The sequence below is a fragment of the Sinohyriopsis cumingii genome, chromosome 2 (genome assembly GCF_028554795.1).
Source record: "Sinohyriopsis cumingii isolate HCF-2022 chromosome 2, ASM2855479v2, whole genome shotgun sequence".
Lineage (NCBI taxonomy): Eukaryota > Metazoa > Mollusca > Bivalvia > Unionida > Unionidae > Sinohyriopsis > Sinohyriopsis cumingii.
The window spans coordinates 68,488,818-68,510,994 of record NC_142962.1 but is presented as its reverse complement, the minus strand read 5'-3'; the positions used below and the strand labels follow the sequence as shown (position 1 = coordinate 68,510,994).

At 34.0% G+C, this 22,177-nt stretch overlaps 1 pseudogene; it reads right to left on the bottom strand.

The window, feature by feature from the left end:
- Window positions 1-1,274: 1,274 nt before the first annotated feature.
- On the bottom strand, window positions 1,275-4,470 carry LOC149805098 (endoglucanase pseudogene; annotated as a pseudogene).
- Window positions 4,471-22,177: the final 17,707 nt, after the last annotated feature.

Genomic DNA, 22,177 nt, shown 5'->3' with positions numbered 1-22,177 from the left:
TGCAACTAAATTTAACCACAGTAAATATGTACTTGAACTTGGTACATAAATCAGTAATTGTTAATCATTTTCGAAATATCATAGTCTACCTCCAGTGTTTGATTTTCTCTTCAGATGTTTATCTTTTATTGTTTTGTATCCTTTAACAGCATCACCAGAAAGACAAATCCCCAAACAAACAACCCAAAACTAAAGAAAGAAACAAACATCAGTGACTCGTTTGTGTTCTGCAGTCTGAAACATGTTTTCCAAGAAGAATTCTACGACATATTTTAGAACACAAGAACGATATCTATATTTCAAACAAGAAGGTAATGAATGATACATAAACTAGAACCAAATAAAGGAGTATATATTCATGATAGATTTTTATCATTGGTACTTTCATTCAGTATCTTAAAATTGTCACATAATTTTGTACCATAAATGCGCCGAGAAATTGTTATTAAAGTGGCGTTCATTGGTATCACATCATATTTAGTTCACCTAGTTAATTAAAACAGGTTCTTTGATGGAGTCGTTACAACACCATCATCTTTGTTTAAAGTACATAATTAGATGACGACTTTTGCAACGGCACCTAATTAAAGCATTGAACGCGTTAGTTTTAGATCACACTAGGTCAGTGTGTTTGTCTAACGGCACCGTAAAATGGAGAAACGATCTGATTAGGACAGAGGCTGGCTGGTGCGTGTTCTTTAGGCAGTGATATTATTATAGGCTTTAGATGTAAGGTTAATGACCTTGTGATCTTGGAAATGATTCTAATATGTATCTGTCAGGTAAAAGGGAGGATAGACAAATCTGAGATAATCTAGATGTTATATCAGTATAATCGAGTCCATGGTTAGATCTAGACCGGGTTGCATGCTACATCTTCAGTAGGCATTGTCGTATTTAACTGATATCTCTTCTTGGGGTATACGCAAATGTATAGTCTCTCAGATTGATTAAAAACAAAATTAACGAATTTTCTTGTGAAAATTCATTTTAATAGCTTTGTTAGGATTTTTTTAGAGTTTGGTGATCCAATAATTTTTCCCATATTGATATATCAAACCGCGACTTTAATTAGTATACATGAGTCTATGAAGAGTTTGAAAACTATTAAAGAGTGTCAAAGTCAATAAATTAAATTCGTTTATTCAATCTCATTGATTTGGGGAACAACATTTCTGGTGTATTTTGATCTTGAGCTAGGATGAGTAGATATCTAATTCCCTGACTGGCTTACGAAAAATAAAGTAAATATAATTTTCTGCTTAATTTATTTCTTATTTTCCCTGATAAAAGCACTGACATTGGTGATTCATGCTATAGCTTGGGGTCTTTGAGTTTTCATGATTATCTTGGTCACAGTTCACTTCCTCATACATCACTTCCGGGTTGAGAAATCTCCAGCCGATTGCTCCTACCTGCCTATCTTCATCTCTTAGATCAAAGTGGGCATGATAACCATATTTGTTGAGGTAGCCATTGTGACTGTCCTGGCTACACCAGCTGAGGTTTGGGTATTCATTCGTACATAAGTTACTCACCATGAAAACATGGGACTGGCCAGCTGCGACGGCACCGCCTTCCCCAGGTATGAAACCACCTACAAATAAATGAAATTATTGCAGCTAATCTTGCCAGCTCAGGGCATTTAGGGGACGAACATGTCTTATGAATACAATGAAACTTTCCTTTACAGAGAGCTACAAATTTTTATTTGTCACAGAAATTTCTGGTTTAGAGACGTAACATAAGTTTTCTTATCTTTTAGTTTAGGTCACGATATGTCGCAAACAAAGATGGTGATGCTGGTTGGTGGGAGTGTTAGGATGATGGAGAGTAGAACGGATTACTGCCTGAATATGTAAATGAGTGCAAATATTCAGCTTTTACTAATCTCTAGAATCATCAATCTTCGAAGTTTCCTCGTATATATTAGTTTTTCTTGTCGAACTGAGGTATTCTCTACCGATGTTTAAATTGCATGGAATGAGTGGAAATAATTTTGTTTTATCTACTTGAAAGACTAGTCATTGCAAGCCCGTCAACTGTATTATCTGACCAATTCAGATATATTAAATCATATTGATGCGGGATACTTAGATTTAACATTCTTAGTACTTTTATGCATTGTCGGATTGCTGGCTGAGTTGGTAAGTAAACAGAAGGATTGGCTGGATAGCATGATCTAAAATTTCCGTGAATGTACCAAGGTAATGCACATTCTGTTGGATACCAGTTGTGGTCATTTTAATGCATTTTCCACACCTTTGTCCACACCACGCTCTTTTCGTATCGTTGTCAAATATATTTGGACTGGCAGCTGCCGGACCACACCCGCACGCCCCCCTGTGGTCGTCAATGTACCAGTTCGTACTAGAACACATTTTTCCATTATACATTCTTAGATTTCCTGTGCATTTCTGCTCTGCAGTGCAGCCTGTTAAAGTTTTAAAAATACATCAGATGAGTAGAGGTCCATTTATGTCACCTTAGCACGTGCACCTTGTTTAAGTTATAGCCACACTCAAAACATATTGGCTTTAAATTTTGAGACAGATCTATGTTACATATGTTTTTTTTTGCTATATTATTTTTCTTTAAAAAAAGAAGTGCGAATTAAAGGGGATACCCATAGAAAATCAGCTCAAAAATTCTTTGAGAAATTGGGAAGTCTAGCTCTTCATGCTATAATGACAATGCTTACGTCATCAGACGTAGACTAGTAAAATATCTTTATGCCTTGCTTCGTTATGTTCTTTAGTTACAGTGTCTAAATTAGGAATATAACCAGATAATTTTCTCAAATTAAGTTGTTTTTTTTTTCGATTTTAGCTGCATCGACAGTCAACCACAACAAACTTTGTAAAACCGGGACGAAATGGGAAAAGTAAAAATTTAGATGACGACACATGCATTGCTTGTGCATTTACCTTTACCAGACTACTACAGGTAATGTTCAACATACTGAAATGCATAGCTGGTGTTCAATGATCGAGAATATATATATATATATATATATATATATATATATATATATATATATATATATATATATATATATATATATATATATATATTCCATGAACCAGTTTATATGACAAAGATTAGAAGGTACAGTAAAAGAAGTTGTAAATGACTTACTGAGTTATTTCCCTTACAAAATAGCTGATATTTGAAGAAACATTTATGAAAAATAATAAATGAGAAGATTTAGTATGAATTATTTGTCCTAAATATGATTCAAATTCAAGCAAATCTGATATGATAATTTCTTAGGGCAAAGTTCATAGTAAAAACTCATAGTAAAAACGACTGATTGCATTGAAAAGAACGACTAAAACGCCATGAAAACAACAGCTGCACAACGTCGTAACCGTTCCATAACATTCCATATACACTTAAATAGCGTATAACTTAGTACCTTATGAAATTGTTGCTGACAAGTGAGACTGAGTACACTTAACTTATACATTGTAGAGCTATATTAAATATAATCAAAGAAAATTACGTTGATCATATGCATAACCATTGAAATTGCGCAAGCCCAAATGGGTAATCCAGATGTGAAGGAAATATTGCATTCAGAAACTAGCAACAGAACTAGTTGCGAGATTATTTGAATTTATTTGTCTTTATATCTCTCGATTTTTTAATGACTTTTTAAAACGAAACATGATAACACAACACCGACAACGTAGCGACAAGATAAACCCTGCATATATAGTTCCGACAGAGTTATGTGTATTAAATGCTGTTACAGAAAACGATACCGTCTTTCAATATTTCAAAGGTCACAAGTTCACGTTTATCAAAATAGATCACTTCCATTTAGGTATTGTGTCACACTGCTGACAAAATGCCAGACCTTCAAAACTGAAGAGCATGACGACGGACAAAAAAAAAAACTGTTCATTTGACATGAATGTTCGAATGAGCATGCGCAATCTTACGTGTTGCAAAAGAACTTGTTAACACACCTTTTTATGATGAATTTTACTTTGTTCAAACTACATCCAAGACACGTTGCACGGATTATATGAAGTCACATTATAAGATAAGACAAAAGTAAAGGAGCACACTTGCTTTCTGTCTGAACTTTACGTAATTTGCACTAAATATTTTCTTGTTTTATTGAGTACGTGTACTTTAATTTTATTCATCCTTCCTGGTAAATATCTTGCCCGGATGTTCGCGTCACACTCAAAATTTCCCTACCTGGTATATCAATAGCGTAACCAGAAAATTGTAGGCTGGTATCAACACTTCCTATTTTTATCAGTAGGCTCTCTAATGTTAGAAAGCTTAATCATTCCACTTTAGTTACGGCTTTTAGATATTACAACGTTTACAAAAATCGCAATACACATAGTAAATTCATCTACGTAAAGGTACTGGCCATTTAATTATTTTGTTTGGGTGGTGGCGGGCTGTGGTTTTCTTTTCAGCTGAATATTTTCGTTTCTTACATTTCATGTTAAAAATTTAATATGGTGTCACTTCGAAATTAATCAGAGGAAGATGTATTTTTTTCAAGCTATTTAAAAATGTCCGGCCCCTGTCCCAGAACATTGTATTATTGGTACTTAATATAGTTGCAATATACCGTGGTACGCATTGCGGTACGTTCGGAAATACACAATTTTTCGTGTTACCTGGTCTAGTGCTGATGCTTAAAAAAACGTCGGGAAAATGGTGGTGAACTCTGTCACACGCCAATCTACGCTAGGCCGAAAAAGAATCATTGACCATTTTGAACGGTCGTAACATCATTCGGCCATTTCCGTTAGACTTTGAAATAGTCTCGGACCTTCTCGTAGGAATACAAATCAATTTCATGTGTTTAGTAATTTGCCTCTGGCGGAGTGCACAACATATGTTACGACAGCAAAGGCAGATTATTTTCGATTGTGACGTTGCCTCCTTTCGCCGCGATATTGTACCATGTGAAAGAAAGTAGTTAAGAATATAGTTCTCAAGAGAGAGAAATTAAATATGATGCTTACTTGTCCCCTTAAAAGAAAAGACCGAGGGTGGATATTGTACCATGTGAAAGAAAGTAGTTAAGAATATAGTTCTCAAGAGAGAGAAATTAAATCTGATGCTTACTTGTCCCCTTAAAAGAAAAGACCGAGGGTGTTCAGATAGCATTTCGACCTTACGACACCACTCTCTCGGCAGCATCATTAGATAACGAGACTTAGTAGGTCAGTCAGTATGCTGTGTTATTTAATTGAACTGATTCTCTTTTCAGTGAATAATAACAGCCATTAACGACGTTGCCTTATTTTTTCTGAGAATATTTCTATTTCGATTATATCAAACTGTATATTTCATTCCAATGTTGTGGCTCTTTTCTTATATTCAAAACAGAAACGTGGTATGTTGAGCGTGAGACAATTTGTTTTTCAAACAAACCATAGGAATGTGCGATTTCGTTGCTTTATCAGTTATTTTTAATTATCGTCATCCTTTGTATTTTGTTGATATATATTTACAGTTTACAGCGTGGAATGTTTATAAAATTGATTTTCCGTGCTTTTTATAGTGTTTCCTCAAGGATCAACATTGGGCTTGATACTTGTCCACCAAAAGTAACACTTTAAACATGTATCTCATTAAAATGGGATTTTTATTTTATCGTGTATTGTTGTTGCTGTAATCATTATTATTGTGAAAATAGGAAATCTGCAAGTCAATGGTCTCCCTGGGATGCGTCAGCGTCAGTTTGCAAGAAAAAGTGTGACAGATACAGCTAAATTGAGATCATTCTTCAGTAGGCCTCCTCTATGACCAATTGAAATATAAGATTTGTTTTATTCCAAAACCAATATTAAGACATGCTCAGCCAATCATATTTTCTTGATGGCTCTGTAAGTTTTCAAATGACCAATTGTTTTTCAGTCTTGCACTCAGGGCCCTAATGTGATATTACATATATTTAAAGTATATCTCAAAATGTCATCTCATTCGGCGAAAAAATGTGGTATTTGTATATATTTATTTTGTTTTTTTAAAAATATGTTTTTATTTTGTTCAGATCGTTAGAGGTCCATCCGTGCAATCATTTAACCAGTTTCAAACTAACAGATTGGGCTGCGTGTTCAGACTATTATATTCTGATAGAATAAAACACCTTTAGCTACGACAATACGCTACAACTGTTATTGTTTTAACAGTAAATTTGACACGCGATTATCTTGAATTACAAGGGTACATGATCATCTAAAACTGGCAAGAATTTCTTGATATGTAGGACGATCGATATTATGAGTTGGCATACCTATGCTAAAAGTTTAACCATTTATATTTATATTGTTTTTCCAATGTCCATTTGGATGCCGAGCAGAAAGTGCCATATTATTAATAGTAATATTAAAATAAAGTGCTTCCACGATGCGGGGCGAGAGAAAATTTCCACGATCGCAACCAATCAAGAATGAGAATAAAGCACAAGTATTTCATGAACTTATATGGACCAGAGTGAGAGAACGTGAAATGTTAACGCGTTGACATATCAAACTAAGAAAGAGCAAATAGTATGTAAAGTGTATCATCTGTCTGATAAAACTATAGTATTGTAAAGTGTAATGGTCAAACGGGAGTAATGATGAGATTATTTGCACAATTATCTGTGGTCTTTCCTTCCCTCTGCTGGAAGAAAAGTATCCTTTTACTCCGAGACAAATAAATAATTACCGGAATCGCTATTATGACCCTGAAAAAGACAAATCATGTTGATATGATCGAAAATCTTTTAAAATTAGCAACTAGATTGGTCCTCTAGCCACAATTTGAGTACACTCAATATAAATAGAATAACTTCCGTGCATATTACAACAAAATCCATATCGCACAATGTTACTATGCGACTGCTTGTGAGCTATAGCCATATAATTCGCGTTTCAGATTTCCTCCATCTATCAACACATATATAAACTAAATCATATATCCGACGCATGCATATTTCTCAACTCTCCAAATAACATAAATTAGACTTAGCTTTATATATATAATATAGTCCAAAAGCTCTCATTTTTGTTATTATTGTTTTACACCTATCCAAGAGAGAGAGAGAGAGAGAGAGTTGCTTTGACTCTGAATCTAACGAACAAACCCTATAGCCTACTGTTACAACTTAATGATCTTAAACTAAGTAACATAAATGAGCGAAAACCAACAAGTCTAGCAAAATTCAGCAAATAATGTGTTTGCCTAGAATACAAAGTAACAATTTCGAAAGAGCCTAAAGTATTATGGATTAAATCTCAAATAGTTCTAAAAGTTCTATCACAGGTCTACAAATATAGAATATTTTTAATGAACTCCAGCGGTGAATGTGCTTTACCAGTAGCTTGGAATAGTGTTGATTTGCTAACAGTCTTGATTATCACACTGATATAATCCAAAATGTCTCTGAATGAATTCACAATAATCCCAAGTAATGATTTAGTTCGAAAGGTTTTAATGAGCACTTTGTCATTCTAATAAATAATTTAAATAAATAAATAATCTCATATTAAAACTGATTAAACTAAAAGACTTATTACACTTCAGATGTAAAGTTAGGAATTAATTGTGATGTAAACAACCTTAATATAAAAACTTAGGACAAAATAAGACGACCAGGAGGAGGGTAAAAAGTTCATTGCTAGAACATTCTAAGTTATAAACAAGATAATGCCCGTCACCAAAATTTTAGTAAAGAACATTTCATATGGGAAACCCAATGTCCTAAACTCAAATCCAAGTATAAACGTCTACCTTCAAGTAATTATTATCTTAAATATAATCAATAATCACGGAGAAAGAATACCAATGCAATATTTTGTTTACAAACATTGCATTAGTCATGTAGGCCCAAACACCTTTCAGTTATAGACAAAAATAAATTACAACACAAAATATAGATATATAACACATCTCCTCATAAGAAAAAATGTAATACAAGAAAGTTTTCTTACATATATGAATCAAATATGCATACAATACTATAATAATTAAGATAACATAGATGCATTTTGAATAACACAAAATGTACACCAAGGAATATAGTACTCCTATGCATGTGAAAGTGCATCTGCGATTAGATTATATATTCCCTTGATGTGCTTAATGTCAGTGCAATATTCCTGCAGCATCAAGCTACATCGTAACATTCGCTGATTTTATGTCTTCATTTTGTTAATGAAGATAATTGAGCAGTGGTCACTGAACGCAATAGTATGAGAAGGAGCTAAACTATTATGTACATTTGGAAATGTTGCAAGGGCAGTATCTAAGCGAAACATTGTTACTCGATTATGGAATAAATTTTCTGGTGCTTTTTCAATTTGTTTTATAAAAATGACACTCCTGATGATCTAGGATAATTGTGTTTTGTTGAATCAATACTCCACCAACCGACGCTACATAACTCGCATGAACGGATATTTAAAATGTGTGACTGCAATCTGGAGATGAAAGAACCGGTGTACCCTTAAGTATGGCCTTTAATTTATCCTAAAATGTAACACTAGCATGGTAAAACTCCCCTTTACCTAAATTAATTGTCCACTTCGCTTTAACTAGTCTATCAAATTATTTGCAAATGGTTTGCAAGTTTTCTTTCCATGTGTCGTTGTAGATTATGCAAGCATCCTGAATATCTAGACCAGATATTATCATGTTCATTAAGCTGAAGGAGAAGCCTTCGTACCAAACGTCATCACTTTTTATTGATAATGTCCCTCTGGAGTTGCAAATGCCGAACTTTTCTCAGCTCTTTCCGTAAACAGAATTTGCCAAAATCCTTTGAAAACGTCAAAGTTGGTGACATATTTTTCATTTCCAATTTTGTCAATACAATCATCGGTTCTTGGCAATATAAATGAATCTGTTTTGATGACACTGTTCACTTTTCTGTAGTTGGTAAACATGGTTTCATTGCAAGAATACATGGTGAATTATTTTTACTTCAATCTATGAAATCGTTCTCCAGCAACTATCGAATTTCGGATTTAAAATATTTCTATTTGAGAGGATTCATCATGTAAGAATGCTGTTTCACATGAGTAGAATCTACTCTATCAGCCTCATGATAGATTTTCTTTGTTTGACGATCTGGAAAGAAGTGCTCATTCTCACATAATATATGATTTCGTTCACACTTTTCTTGTGCCTGTAGATGTAGAAGTTTCTGGTCCAGATTATTAAATATTTGTAAATTCGGAAGAATGGTTGAACCAAAATCACAACAGTCCGATTGCATGCCATCGTTCCAATCTTCCCTGCATGCTATTATAACAACTAAATTGATTGAATAGTTAACAGGTGTATCTCTATCAACATATTCCTTTGATATATTTATATGGCAAAGTTGTTTCTGTTTCCTCCACCTATGAATATTATTGATATAATGGAAGTCACTTACATTCAACTCAACTGCGTATGAACCATACTATTTAGCCTTAAGAGGATTTTGAGGTATGTGCAAGAAAGCCGGAACTGTATCGCCAGTGTAAAAGCTACATTCTTTTGTATTTTTGTCATACCTTAATTTCATTTTGACTAAGTAGAGTGAAGATTATTTTTGAGCTTCTTCACGAGCCTTTAACAATTTGTATTTGAAATCAGAAACATAGTCAAAAAGACTAATTTTTGAATCTGCAGTTGCAAAAAATGTTTATTTTCTAATAGCTTAAATTGTCCACGTTCAGTATGTGTAAAAATTATTACTAAAAGACAAAACCTAATAATTCTTAGACTGATTTCGCAACAGCTAACATCAGTAAATGAACACCATCATCCAAATCTTTTTCTGTATCAAAGCAATCGGACCAAATCATATCAAAAACAGTAAGGCAAAGTTTATCAAAGCTTTAATTATGAGTTTAATCTTAATATTCATCAAATGATTATCCTCTGGAAATATTGTGGACCCAAAAACTATTTTCAACTACTACTGGTTGCCTGACTTAGTCTTAGGTATGCTGTTAAATAGTTCGTCAAATGCAGAAATTGGTTGCAGATGAGCCTCATGTATGTTCTGATTGGATTTTCATACCATTTGACAAGTATAACAAGATCTACAGTATTTAGAAACAACACTTTTAATTTCTGGCCAGTAAAATCATTCAAGATATAGTGATAAGATTTTTTAACTTCTTAATGACTAGCCAAGGATGTTGCATAGGCTAGACTTAGAATTTCGATAGATCTGAGGAACAACAATTTGATAGCACACTGATCACGAGCGGGCTCCTCAATAAGTCGTCTCTTTGTTCTCATAAGGACCCCATGTTTCACAAAATAAGAATTTAGTATTTGTGGCTTCACTTTCGCTAATCGCCCTTTGAAACAGAGTACCCTAGGATCTTGTTTCTTTTCGAGAATGAGTGATTGTTGTTTGTTACCCTGATTATAATAAAGAAAATGAATAATTAAAAGGGGATCACTGTGATCAATACCTCTTGGTTAATATATACATAGAGCAAAGGTGACTTCAACAAAATAATGTCCAATACACGTTTCACTTTCAGGAATAATTTCCTGATCGACATTATTCTCAAGAATTATTTTTGCCATAGCTGTAGTAACGACAGAAGCTAGTTATTAAGTATGGATTTCATTTTCAATAGGATATACTTTTTTGATTCAAAAAAGTCTTGTCAGTTACAAGTGATTTAACAACAGCCTTATATCTAGCTAGGTCATTGCCAAGTAATAAATGAATGCACCAAATCGGTAAAGAAATCACTCACTGGTCCTACTGTCACGGTTCCTGAGACTCAGTTTGATAACAAATTTGCATAATGGAGAGGAACATTATCAAATCCGCATTTTACTCCCTGAATACAAACACTTTCAAAAGAAGAAGACCTCTCAGACAAAGGCAAATCAAATTATAATAAAATACTCTGGCAATCTCGTGTGTCCCTTAATATTTTAATTGGGAAAGATCTTGAATAATCACTAATAAGTGATATAACAATTTTCGAATGAACGGTTCATAATTGTCCTTAATAAAATCAGACTGAGTCTCGTTTGACCCAACACATGTACTGCTTTCAATGAATGACCATGATCTTGACCTCTTAGAAATAAGAGCATTTGGAATAGCTCTGTCATTATATTGCTGCTTAAGTTTCAGACTATATAAATTAGAAATAACTTACCATTTCTTCCGACAATAAGTGCACCTAGGAAGAAATAATGATTTCTTATCAGTTTTATCAGAAGTTCGATTCCTAAAAGTTGTGCCAGATTGAGAGTTGGGAGTACTGATATGGGACTGAGATGATGTTTTACCAAAAGGCTACTGACAGGAAGACATTAACAAATGAAACATTGCGAATCAAGGAATAATCTTTCAAAGTTTCAACCTTTTTCTCGTCAAGATAGGTTTTAGTATTACCATGGATGGAATTCTTGAACTATTCAACAATATGAGATTTTTGATATTATCCTTATCGTTATCATAGTTCTTGGCGGAGCACAGCCAGTCAAGTTGTCGTTCTTTTTCCTGTTGTACACATGCGTCATCACTTTGTCCAGTTTCTTTTGTACAATTCCTAAACCATTGCCTAGATGTCGCATGTACCAACTCATAACCCTTCATGATATATTCCTAAACGACATCATAATTTGCGCATTGTTGTACTGATAGTGAAAGGTAGTTAATAAGTACACTTTGTAATAACAAAATCCAATGGTTTTTTTTTGGCCATTTCAATTTTTCAGCAATTTTCTGAAAATGAAGAAAATATTTATCAACTTGATTTTTCATGAAAATGGATACTAACCTAATATTTCAGGGAACCTCAAAAACTGAACTTGTGTGTAAATGGGTATTGGTGCTTTTTACGCTTGTCAGTTCTAGTTGTTTTAATTTCAGTTGCATCAGTTTCTTATCTTTCTCTTTGCTTTTGTATTTTGCTTTCTCTCTTCCTTTCATCTTTCTGCAACGGTATTTCTCTTTCCACTTTCTGATTTTGGATTTCGATCATTTCGTTTGAAACGGAAGCTTTCTATACTCTATTTCCATCTCGCTTATCAATATTTATTCTTTTAATTTCATTTAAGAGCCACATAGGAACTTGCTAATCGAATCCAAAGCACATTTGTCCAAACATTATTTTCCACCAGATACTGGAGCAAATGATTGCTTTAATATTTCTTTTTTTTTTATTAAAAGAAAGATCATATAGTCCCGCAAGCTGAAGCAATTTGTCCTTTTTGAAGGACTCGAACCCTTCCGGGTAGAATTAAATAAAGTTCTCCATCTTAGACGACATTGTAAAGTTTGTTGCTTTCACTAAAGATTTATCAAACATGTGAAATTAAAATACCAGGGACTAAAATAATTCCAAAACAAATTGATCTTAGATTTCAAAAGCTAATTAAAGTTATCTGAATATTTTTAAAAATTTTCATATCCAGGACAAGTGCCCCAAATTGTATGTTACGACTAAATGGTCTTGAACTAAGTAAAAGAAGAGGGAGAAAACCAACAAATTTAGTAAAAGTCAATAAATAATTTATTTTCTAGAATACAAAGTGAACATGTGAAAAGAACTTCTGTATTTTGAATTCAATCCTAAAGGATCCTAAACATTTCATTACAAATATAAAAGTGTAGAGTATTCCAATTGAGTTCCTATTTCATTTCGAATGAATTCCAATCTTGAATGTGCTGATGTACCAGCAGCCTGGAATAATGATGATGTGCTAACAGTCTTGACGTCTGACAATGATGTAATCTACTTTGTCTGTAAATGAAATCACAATAATCCCCATCTAGTGATTCACTCCGAAAAAATTGATAGAGATTTTTTTTTCTCTTAGTGTCCCTCTTACTTCAGTCATATTAAATTGCTCCTTTAAAATGTAATTGTTTGTGCGGGTCAAGTATGGCTATTTTTGTTTTTGATATGGGTGTATAATTCGACAAAACAAAATGTATCGGGCTGTTTCAGACATATAAAACTTTCAACTTCATTAAGACTCTTTTATGCAGGGTGTATCGATTCCATTTGACTACGCCACTGGGAAATATCGTTTCCATTTCCATACTAACGAATTAACTACTCGTGCAATTCCTACCCAAAACTTTGCTCTGAACTTTTTTTTGTATCAATACCTAGGTAATACTAATTCCCTAAAGAAAGGTAAATCAAACTCAATACATTTAATTTAAGCAGACCATGCATTGAGAATCGGATGGCCACATTTGATGGACAAACAGTCATGGTGATCACGACTGGAGAAGAAGACACCAGGCCAATCATACTGATATTACCCTACTGACCATTCTTTCCTTCCCAGCTTTTCCGTTTTCGTTTCTTCTACCTGATTTTACTAGTTTTAGTCTTGCTCATACTTCTTGAGGCTGATGACTAGAAATTATCATGGGGGGGGGTGTCTTATTATTTTTGTGTGCTAAATTCACCGATTAATATATTTAAGACTCCAAACGTATTTCTTAACTTCATTAGACATGAAACGTATCACATCAGTCTACTTATTTCGACATTTTGTCAAAAAAGCAAACTCGCAGTAGGTATAGAAAACAAACGGAACACAAGATATCTATGGGCAATATCATCGTTGACGAGTTATCATTATTGTGTTTGACATGAACTAGTCGGTAATACACGGAAACCTGTAGATAAAGGACATTTGTCTTCTAGAACCAGTGTCGTTTTTAGAGGCAAATATCATTATAAACGAACAAGAGATTCTTAAAGCTACTTAATCATTGCGATTACAAGCCCCAGGAGACAACCCGCTAAGCTTCTGTATCCGTTATAATAAAGGAACGTGCAGATTGTCTCCAGTGACTGACTACTCTGGTGATATACTATGTAAAACAAAATTCCAGAGAGGCGACAAATAAATAGTTTTTTTAGAAATCGAGAAATGGCTTCATTGAGACTTTCTAGAATGTGGATTGAAATTCCTGGAACAAAAATAAGGATATATTTTGTTCTTTTATTATGGACATGTTTTGGAAGAACAAATGAGACTTTCAAATATTGGGATTGGTATATTATTGCACTTGCACTTTTAGAATATAAAGATCAAAAGAGAATTTTTCTATATAAATATATTCTTTCCGTCTTTGTGTTTGTGCTATCTTTAAAAAGTTTCTTTTCTAAAAAGGTTCAAACTAAACAAATTTCACAACTTTTTTTGCGAATAATAATAATAATAATAATAATAATATAAGATGTCATAGTAAATCACTTTAATGCTTCATATTTATAAAATTGCAAATTTGCCAGGCCTTTCTCACAAGATGTAAGACTGGTTAAAATCGTATCATGTGACTCAGGAAACGTTTAGCTTTTAGTTCATAATACTTAGCAGGTGTCCGCCTAAATAGCCAATCCAATGTAGTAACATCCCACTAACACGACACAGTTGTCAACGAATTCATAGCACCAGATCGGAACTAATTGTATATTTGTTCTATCGTGTGCTTGGACAATATTTGTACACAATGGCCTAAATATAGTAGTGGTACTTTTTGATTGAAATCAGTTATTATTTCTATAAATATTTGTAAAGACAAGAATATATAACTCAATATTTCATAGGATTCATGAAGCGTGAAAATCGATTACACCTAATATATTTGCGTCCTTAATTCGTTACTGCTGTTCATGTGTGTATAATCAATTTCATGACTTCAAGAATTACGTCAAATATGAAGTACAGTTCATAAATGATACTTACAATGTCAATAGCTACGTAAAGACAAGACCTAGATGTAATAATTATATTAAAAGAATTAAACAAATATGCAATAATAGTACTACTTCTGCTGGTGCTACTACTACTACTACTAAATAATAATAAGAATATAAAGAATTGCTAAGTTCATTTGAAACCAAATGGAAACCGAAAGCATCCATCAGATTTTACAATGTGCAAAACCAATCCGGACAGTTCCATTCATACAATTGGAAATATGGATATGTATTATCCTCATTGTTCGTGGATCGTATATTGAAAGGAAAATATGAGTTGAGAGAATAGTCAATGCATTTTAGCAGCCTATGGGAAGAGAAATATAACGAAGAGAGAAAAAGGTCAAGAATTTTTTTTAAAGAATATGTTTGTCGTATTGTCATTGGTCTTAATGCACCTCAGTCTTTCTTCAGACATGAAATACATTTAAATTTGAATATTAATGAACGATTGTGGAATATTACTCATCTCTAGACCAGATGAAGCGATTTTTAACGACTCGTTCCAAAGAATTACTACAGTGTGGTAGATTAAGCGATCTCTTGACCAGTGGCTATTATAGTCTAGACCTCTGTGGTTCAATAATGTGATGTCCAAGGTAGTACCTAATGCTTGGTGGCTGTTACTTTGATTTCTTTTGGGATGGGGGTGGTTAGAAGATTCCTTAATGATATTCAATGTTGATTGAGAAATTGGTAGGATGTACTGCAGGTAAACTTCGTGCTGGACATTTTTATGTAACTTTTTATTGGTGGAAGTTAAGTCGAATTAAAACAAATCTCATTAAGTCTTCCATTAAACTTTTTAAAAAATACAAGCTGTGCATGGTTCTTAATTAAAGTCCATTATTTAAAGAGTTATAACAAATTAAGAAAGAAATGAGAAAAAACAAAACTAAATAAAAATGTATGTCAATCAACACTTGAAGTCTAATAGAATATTTCAAACCAACTGGCGTTAAAGCAAATACAAATCAAACCAGCTGAAAAAAGCCTGATCATCGTAGACCACAATTTTATCCTAAAGCCGACCTCGATTTAGTCAACAAAAGTTACTTATTTATGACCGTCCGTCTGTCAATTAAGAACAGAGAGAAAACTGACATAAGTGGTATCTCAAGCTTTAAAACACCATTAATGACGCAGACTACGAAGTCGCGTCCAGCATATTACACATTCCCACAACGATCTTTGTATATTTTAGAAGCAATGCTGTCAGTGGCTCCTGCTTTGACTCGAACACCAGCTATAAGATTATTCCTGGCTACGTTCTCTCTAGCAATACTCCAGATCAGACTATGGGCCGGCTACCCGCATCAAAAAAACAGTACTTGGGCCTTACCGATCATAACGACGACCTGTTCCACCTTGAACTAGAATGTTATGTATGTATGTATGTATATATATATATATATATATATATATATATATATATATATATATATATATATATATATATATGTATATGTATGTATATATATATATATATATATATATATATATATATATATATATATATATATATATATATATATATATCTATGTCTATCTATCTATCTCTCTCTCTCTCTCTCTCTCTCTCTCTCTCTATATATATATATATATATATATATATATATATATATATATATATAACACAATAAAAAAGTGAATTTATTATCGTTCTGCTTGAAGTTCTTGTCCGTTTTCGATAGCAAATATGGCGGTCTTGTACCTGCAATACTGACCAAGGACACCGCGGCCAAAACTATGATTTTTGAAACGTGCGATGCCGTTGTCGTAAACTTGGTCATTGTAGCAGGCTTTCTCCTCTCACGATTTATAAGCTTCTCTTGAGGCAACATATTTTACAGCGGTGTTTTATCAAGACGTGCAATACCCAAAAATCGATGGGGGTGGGGGATCATGTGTTTCGTGATAGAATCATCTGAAATCTGATAGAAGTGCAGTGCAGGACATCTCTTGCTACTTTCTAGTTTCCAAAGCCTCTATCGAGGATGTTTGTAAACTCACAAAGGCAGATTGGACAGGTTATGCCTCAGACCCACAGAGTGACATTTGTCAACAAAGCTGTGTTAGCGCTGTTTATACGTGCCCGATAGATCAATAACAAAGAAGTTGAGACCAATCTGCATTCAGAGGAATATGAACATCCTAGTCTTCATTCCATGTCCACAGATGCACATAAAAGTGCAGTAAACGGCCACTTTGTCCTGGCAATTACTGCACCCCGGTACATATTCGTTTATTTCAGGGTGTGACATGGCTAAATGACAGTGAGCGCAATCCAATGATATTTCATAAGTTTGGTGCCACAGATGTAAACCTATGCCTTAACGGCCACCATAAACTGGCTGAAGAAATATTTTCAGTCACGTCGACAACAGTTTGGACAGAGCTTTTACCGCCAAATTCTGAGCTTCATGGGAAGTGACCTAAACGTAAAATCGATCCTCCAGAATAGCCGGAAGGAAATTCGCAGCCGTTATCCAATCTAATAATTCAACCTGGAAAACCTTTACTTGGTCAAGCCATCTGGGCTGCACACATACTTTAAAGCCCCTATTGCAAAGGGCACAGTTTCTAAGAAAAGAGCAGATGTTGTTATCCTCTGAGACAAAGAAAAGGCTGCTTGAGGGTGCCTGTGGGCGATTTTAAGGTCATCCACACCCCCGTTGAAGCTACCAACTTAACGACACAACCAAACTCGAGGCAACCGCGCTATTCACGCAGACCCAAATAATCTTGTTTCAACGCCCGATTTTCTCAAACTTTCGTAGTGATTTAAATATAAAAAAGTTAATATTTACATATCTCACTCAGTTCCAAACGTTCAAAAATCATATTCTAATTTAGACAGCAAAATCTCCTCATTACGCACTCTCAAGACTTCTCCATCATCAAGACGTTCCACAATATTCTGCTTTCATTTAATTTAACGAGCTAAAGTGGCTGAGTGGTATTAAGCGCTCACCGTTACGGATCACTGCCATCTCACCTTTGTCTACGTTGGTTTGAGTCTCAGGATCGGCCAATGTGGGTACGTGTGAAAGCTTGCCAGTAGCTTCTCGTGGGTCGGTGGTTCTTTCCAGGGTGTTCCCTGATTCTTCCTCCACCATTTATACTGGCCACCAATTATAACCTATCTTGTGCTGAAAAATAGCGTTAAACCCTATTACAATAACAACAACGAGCTCATGCCCCTTTCGAAATATATCACGTTATCAATATTGTAGAAGTGTATTAGCTCGTACCTGAAACGGAAACCGTATGATGTTACCATACCAAGAAGTGACGAAAGGATACCAAAAAATGCCACAACAGTCATTATGAATATAACCTCAGCCCAAAGTCTGGGGTTATGAAATGTATTTTAAGGCAATCTAAATAGGAATCTTGATAATATTTCTACGTTGAGCATGTGCACCTGGTCTTGCCCTGGCTAATTCAGCTCAGTTAGACTTACGGAACATTTACATATTTCGGTGACGGCAGTGGCGGGAACCATGCTTCCCGGTTAATATTTTTGCATGGATTTGGTTCTTTGTTTAGAAATATTACACATCTCTCCAATATTATATTAAGTCAAGCTAACTTACCAAGAGAGCATTTTTACGACAAATTGTATAAATAACGGGCACGTTTGAACAATATACGCAGGTACAGAAAGCCAATTTTAAAGTACCCATGACAAATAATAAATTATCCCTCCATGAAGAAAGAAATAAAGAGAACTAAACAAATCAATGTTCTGGAAAGGATTTTACAGAGTAATTTATGAAATTCCTATAATACATGACTTTTATTACATCTGAACAAGGTAATTCGAACAAATTCATAACTGGGATTTAAAAAAACAACAGAAACGCAGAAAATTCTGTGCAACTATTTTCGCATTTATGCTTCTTCAGGAACGCGATGTTTTGAAAGAAAACGGATGACGTCTTTTATTTTAAAATAAAAATTACCTCATTACGTCGCATGACACTTTTTCTCTCCTGGCCACACTTTCAGTGATATAACACTTATTGCAATTGCTCACAACCCCAACTAGAGTTCCCAAGCTAGGAAAGAAAAGGAATCTTACTGGATACGCCGCTTTAGAATATTAAATCCAAGCGATTTAAACCAAGAATACTCGAAAAAGACAACCATGCACAAACAAAATGATCTTTTGAAGCCGACACATTTTCTTTTAAATAATTTTCTAAATTTACTTAATAGCCAATGACTACTATAACAATGAAATATCCGGAATATAATTTGCGCTTACATAAATTTACATAAAATAACAGATGTCGTTATGGCTGATCAATTTCTAGGTCAATACAAATATTTTCCAGTATCAGCAACAAACTGAAATACACTAGTTGAAACATAATAAAGTTAAAAGGTTGAATTACTCTAGAAACAGCCATGTAAAGTTTCGCAAACTTAAACGTTTTTCTGTTTTAATTGTTTGTCTTGTCTATGTTTTGTATTTGCCTTTGAAAAAGACTCATTAAAGAGTCGAAAGCGCTCAGGCTAGCTAGGTACTAGTTTCGCACTGTTCGTTGTCAGTTTATGATATATATATATATATATATATATATATATATATATATATATATATATATATATATATATATATATATATATATAATAGTAATAATAATAATAATAATAATAATAATAATGAGGACTTTGTATAGCGCCTAATCTTTAGAAGCTCTAAGCGCTTTACAAGATTAGACAACACCTATAAGATAAAAAATCATATGTAATGATATGTTTACAAACACAAACACCATGAAATTAGAAAACAGAGAAAAAAAAACATGCTGAGAATATTTAAGGTAGGAAACATTATTAGGTCTTTAAGTTTGTTCTTGCAGTCTAAATAAGTGAGTTTTGAGAGCACTCTTGAATTGGATCACTGTGTCTTTGCGTCTAAGCTCAGTGGGCAATTCATTCCACGTTGCTGGGCCCTGGTATGCAAAAGAACGCTGTCAATATGACTTTGTTTTCATAGTGGGAATAATGACTATACGATTGTCAGAAGAGGAGCGTAAGTATCTTGCTGGTGTGTACACATGGGTGATGTCGAATAGGTATGTTGGACTAGAGTCGGTCAGTGAAACGTAGCACAGAGATCACATTTTGTGTTTGATTCTGGATCGAATGGATAGCCAGTGTAGGGTACAGAGCTGCGGAGAGGTGAACTCTGGTCGTGGTACTCTAAGTATGATACAAGCAGCTGTGTTTTGAACTATCTGAAGTTTTTGGCTCAGATATTGAGATGAACCAGACAGAATTGAGTTACAATAATCCAGTCTTAAAAGTACTAATGAACACACAACTGTTTTAGTGGCATCAACTGAAAGATATTTGCGAATGGAGCTGATGCGTTTCAGCTCGAGATATGCAGCCTTGCATATGTTCATGACTTGTTGGTGCAATGTGAGAGTACAGTCCAGAGTAACACCTAGGTTTCGTACTGATTGTGTGAATTTAATGTTGGTGTTGCTGATATGTATTGTTTGAGGTAAAGGATGTGAATGAGAAAGTCTTTGTGTAGTAATCAGATTGGCCTTAGTTTTATCATCATTCATCTGCAGCTTGTTACATGTCATCCATGATTTCACATCAGAAATGCACCTCTCTACACCTTGGATGGTAGCATCAACTTCATTTGGGTAGCTAGATTTGTATGTATATATATATATATATATATATATATATATATATATATATATATATATATATATATATATATATATATAGATAGATAGATAGATAGATAGATAGATATATTTGGAACACAAACTTTGGTTGCCACAGTGGAGCCAAAGAAAAACAAATCTGCTATATTTCTATATTTAATAAACTTCATGCATCTTTAAATATTGAAACTGGATCCATTGACTGTTGCAATAGTTGATAAACTGTCAGTGCTGTAGCACACTAATATTTTTAATGTATTTATCCCGTACAGGGCTTCAAGAATATTAAAAATCAAAATTAGACATTAGACCAATAATGCTTCAACTAATGGGGAGAATCTGTGTTTGGTCTTTCCTTGTAACTTACATCCATGTGGATGCTGAATAAGGTAGACGGTGTATTACATCAAGTAATTTTAGGTTTTAGCTCTTGGACAGATTATGAGCTTGCGAGCCGACGAGATATTTCATTCGTTGATGGCATTAGCGAAAGACTGCAATAGGAAATGTATTTTGACCTAGTGTCTGCTCTAGTGATTCAACACGCCGAATCCATTTTCAGTTCGGTTAGCATATTGACTAGCATTGTTTGGTCTCCCATGTAGCATTACACACTTGGCTACTGAGTCAAGCATTCAGTCAGACAACTAGCATTGTTTGGTCTCCCATGTAGCATTACACACTTGGCTACTGAGTCAAGCATTCGGTCAGACAATATTTACAGTTTGAGTTTTAGCTTCTCGTCAGACACTCAGTCGTTCAGTTAGCACTACTGTGGTTTTGTTTTTAGTGTCTGTGTTTTACTTGAGACATAGAATATACTTTTGCATTACCAATTAATAGTTCCCAATACTTGTTCGAAATATGCTTCACGGCGTCAAGAAAAAGAATCGAGCATGACACAACTTGGTTCCGTGCAAAAACTGATGTGGAATTTTGCTGAACTAAATTCTATAATTGTCATTTTGAGAAGAAACAAGAAAAAGAAAACAAAATTACTATCAGAAATGTGTATTGTGATATTTTATGCCGTTGTCAGTTCGGGTCAAGTTCTTTCTGCTGCTCGATACTAGTGATGGTAAACGTATAGTGTTAGATTTCTATTAGAAAGGGCCGTGGTTCACTTCTTACGAGGGGCAGAAATTAGTTTCAGCATAAAATTAGAACACTCGCTTCATCTCAGCGATTAGTTAGATTGAGTATGACAGTGTAATTGGATTGAATGGCTTGAGTCGAGTAGGAATGTTATTAAATTAGTGCCAAGTATGAGGCTCTGTAACGGACAAAAGCTGATCCAATGAGAACGTTGCCTTTGAAATTTTAATGTCATATATCCAGAATTCTAATTTCATGTGTTCTATTTTAAAAAATCTTGTCCTTTTAATTCCATTTTCTAGGTCGAGTTTAGATTGTATCTGTGTAGTTAAAGAGTAGTGGTTGAAAGTTATATTTTCTATGTCAAGGTTTTAGATTGTGGCGTTTGAATTACACGGCGGATGTTGAAAGTTCGATGTTATACGTCGTGAATTCCTAATTTACGAATTGTTTCAAAGAGTTTATGTTAAAAGTTCCATTTCATATGTTCAGTATTTAGATTTCATCTGTTGAATTACACAGTTAAAAATTTGATGTCCAATGTCAAGTTTTTAGATTGTATTTTCCGAATAACACGGCCGTTGTTGAAAATTTAATGTCATATGTCGAGAGTTTCAAGTTTATATGTTGAGTCACATTAATTGTGCTGAAAGC